Source organism: Hyposmocoma kahamanoa, unplaced genomic scaffold (genome assembly GCF_003589595.1).
Source record: "Hyposmocoma kahamanoa isolate Upper Pololo Valley unplaced genomic scaffold, ASM358959v1 63, whole genome shotgun sequence".
NCBI lineage: Eukaryota > Metazoa > Arthropoda > Insecta > Lepidoptera > Cosmopterigidae > Hyposmocoma > Hyposmocoma kahamanoa.
The window spans coordinates 14,956,386-14,960,306 of NW_020653851.1; the positions used below are offsets into that span (position 1 = coordinate 14,956,386).

The window sequence follows — 3,921 nt, forward strand, 5'->3', positions numbered from 1 at the left end:
CAGTTATGGATGATATTATGGATGAAGCTGCACCAGTACTTAATTTTCATCAGATAAGAAATTAAATTGCGCAAAATTAATCATATACATGTTCTTTTTATTCTCCTTTAATGTCACGGTTCCATTTAAGAATTGAGAATTCTTTCAAAAACTATTTCAATTACAAAAACGAATCGACGAGGATGGGATTCGAACCCACGCGTGCAGAGCACATTGGATTAGCAGTCCAACGCCTTAACCACTCGGCCACCTCGTCCTATGATGAGAGTGTTGAATTTTACTATCAAAATAGTAACGCTTTACAATTACTGAGAAATATTGTGCTTAATGTATATTAATTATAACAGAAAAATAAAAATTATTCTTCAATCAATAAATAATAAAATCCAATTCTTTTGACGTTAAAATGACTATCTCATTACTTGTCCCACACCTAGCGGCATCTATCGCGTTTTCCTAGTACTACTAACTGATTCATAAACAAAACTGAGGTGCTCGCACCAGTATTTTTTGTGCAGCTCACAAGATTCACGTCAATTCTACTAGAGGGCGCTAAAATTAAAAAAATGTAAATAATGTGTTGTATGTATTTTCACATTATTCAATGTATCGAATTTTTTCCATATTTTTTCCATAGTATATCCACTCCTTTGCAAAATAAACGGCCATCCAAAAGTTTTCAACCATTCAAATCTTATAAAAAAAAGAGGTTTTATAATATGCTAATGAATAATCGGAAAATATTAGTCTACGTATTAAAAAGTAAAGTCATGTAAAATAAAACTTTATGAAGTTGAAAAGTTATTTGCACATCTTACCAAACATCCAGTGTAATAATAATAAAGTTATAAGTTTAATTATAAAGTTATAATAAAGTTATAGTTTGTCCAGTAACACATACTCGTCTTCGTAACATACTTGCTAGACAAGTAGGTATGATGGAATATAACATAATTGTATGTCAACATATAGTATATTACATAATTACTAGACAGAACCAAACTACCTGTTATAGATAAGGTTTATAACAGTTAGCATCTATGCACTATCACCTTCCTACGTACCACCAATAATGATGGAAGGAGACATGACAACTTTTACCTCCGAACACAAAGGTTAACTCGCACAGTCGACTCATAATCTGTCAGGATGAGTGACCTCAAGGGAGCTCAGGGTCAACTGAAGTCTCGAGAGGGACGCGTTACCTAGCAACCGTACCCTCAACGTACCCCTCCATTCATAAAACGCCCGGCTCTACAGGCTTCTTCCTTATTATTCTACGATATTATTTATTGGTGAGACAGTAAAATGAATTAAATATGAATATATAAGCATGGTGCAAAAATTATTCTCGGTATTTGAGAATTAAATAAAAGTAAAACGAGTTACATGAAGTAACGAGCGGTCATGAAACGTGTAAAGGGCCTGAAACGTTGATGTATTTGAAAAAACAAAACGTATATACGCAGTTTGGACGCTAAAAAATAGTTTTTTATTTCATATGAGTTATATGAAACTAAGTTTAAATTAATAAATTATATTACTACACCTAAGACGCGACATCTTGCATTTTGATCTTAAAGGGCTAGAAATAAAATAATTGTTATGATAGAAGTAAGTGTTTTCCCCGGTTTTATAAATTTAAATTGTCAACACGGAAATGGCGTTTGGTATTTTTCAAAATTACGTAATAGTTTTGATCAATAAAATAACTGTTTTAACTTAGGCACTTAATACTGAAAATGCAAGGTGGCTCGAACTACGTGTCCGGGAATATATTTCCAAGCAACATAAAAATGGGCCTCACTGTCAAAAACTTTCAATTCACGAGTTGAAATCATATAATTTGACGTACGTTTGCGTTCGTTAAAAATTCGTTTAAATAAAAGATCGGGTTCTTGTAACCTAGTCAGCTGACGGCTGACAATCCTTGTCAGGCTAATTGTCACTTCTCAGAAAGGGACCAACTAACAATGTCCTCTGGGTATGTCGTAGGTCCTGCTTTAATAACATAATAGTAATGCCAACCCTAATGACCATATACTGTAAACAAGGGGACGGACACCGCTATTTTATACAGAGTGTCTATGAAATGAAAAAAGCATATTCCGAAGCTTAGGCTATTTTCGTACTAAGACATTTTGAGCCTTTTATCAGGTGCCATTTCATTAAGTCATTTTATAAGCAAAGCAAATTAATAAAACTGTAAAACAAAATTGTCAAACATATTTACTACCCTTACGAAATTAAAAAAAAATGTACTAGTAGCACTCACTAAAGATTAAATGTAAATTTTCTATCTTTATTAACTTAATCTATTTCAAATTGCACTTTAAAAAGCTTAAAGAAACGGAGGTTCCAAAAATTTAACGGAAACTTTTTATAAAGTTATAACATACATTACAGCGCACTTTGCAAAAGTTGTCATCAATTTTCACGATGTTTTCCTGTACTGTAAATTGTTGTCTGTAGAAAAAGGTTTACGATCACATTTATTTTGTTTACAGTTTTTCTATCTAATTATTAAAAAAAAGTATACGAGTTTTGAATATTCATATTTTTAGTTCCCTATTAAAATGTTATAAATATTTATTAAAAAGTCCAAAATAAACCCCTTCAAATTTGACACCACTGTTGACTTCATAGACGTGCTGTATATTTGTATTTTATATGAAACCAAAGGGTCGGTTGTTACAAATGGTCTTGGCTTGGTTATTATCGTTACGACTTTGCAGATCTAGTTTTGAAAGACCTGTACGACTTTTATGGATTCAGAGCTTACCTTATACGAATGTACCTATCAGTACCGGTATGAAATATACATACTTAGATATACCTTTCCGATTACTCTAAAAATAAAATTAAACTTCATATTTCTTGCTAGTAATTCTTTTTTACCCACTTTCCTCGCAAGAAGTGAAAGAAATTGCTCTAAGTAATGTGTTCAAAAGTCGACCATGCGTCAAAATTGGAGGAGCTTATTTTGACATCAAAACAAACAACATTTATTTCACGACTTTTTAATAAATATTATAAACTTCGCCTTTTGTACATTTTAATAGGGAACTTATAATGCGAATAATCAAAACCCGTATATTTGTTTTTTTTTATATAATTAGGTAGAAAAACTGTCACCAGAATAATTGTGATCGTAAACGTTTTTCTTCAGACCACAATTTACAGCACAGGAAAACATGGTGAAAATTGATGACAACTTTTACAAAGTGCGCTGTAATATATGTTATTATTTTATAAAAAGTTTCCGTTCAATTTAGTGCAAATCTTTGAAATAGATTAAGTTAATAAAGATATAAAATTTACATTTAATCTTCAGTGAATGCTACGAATACAACAATGTTCTTATTACATACAGGTAGAAAATATGTTTGAGAATTTTGTTCAAAGGGATAATTCAGTACGTATTGTAAGTAATTAAATATCGTTGACGTCTACAGCATTTAGCAGATCAGTGATTTAAATGAATAAAGGAGGTTCCAACGTGCACACATAAGGTGTCTAGACGGAGTCCATGATTACTTTGCAGTATACAGGCAGCAAGCACATTACATTGATTTGTGCGACCGACCATCTCAACCGAGCTTAAATATTCGCTCCACTGCCTCTCTGATATAGGAACTAGTGAGGGTAAAAGCTTTGCCGTATAGAAACTAGGAACACGTACAGTCGGCAGTTTAAGCTGGTGACTTAAGCTGACGGCAAAATATGCATTAACGTTTAAGCCGTGTTGACCTTTAAGGAGACACTAAGTTTGAAGACTTCTGGATTAAACGAAATTGAAACGTAAATAGACCTAAAGTACATTGTAAGCATAATATGAAAACAGATTTCTAGAAGTTCAGTCCAAAATATGTACATTAACAACCACAGTGTGGTATATTTTTAGTACCTATTTGTGAAATG

At 32.3% G+C, this 3,921-nt stretch overlaps 1 non-coding gene across 1 annotated transcript; it reads right to left on the reverse strand.

Moving 5' to 3' along the window:
• Positions 1-174: 174 nt before the first annotated feature.
• Positions 175-256, reverse strand: Trnas-gcu. The gene has a single exon. It is a non-coding gene; the product is annotated as a tRNA-Ser (tRNA).
• Positions 257-3,921: the final 3,665 nt, after the last annotated feature.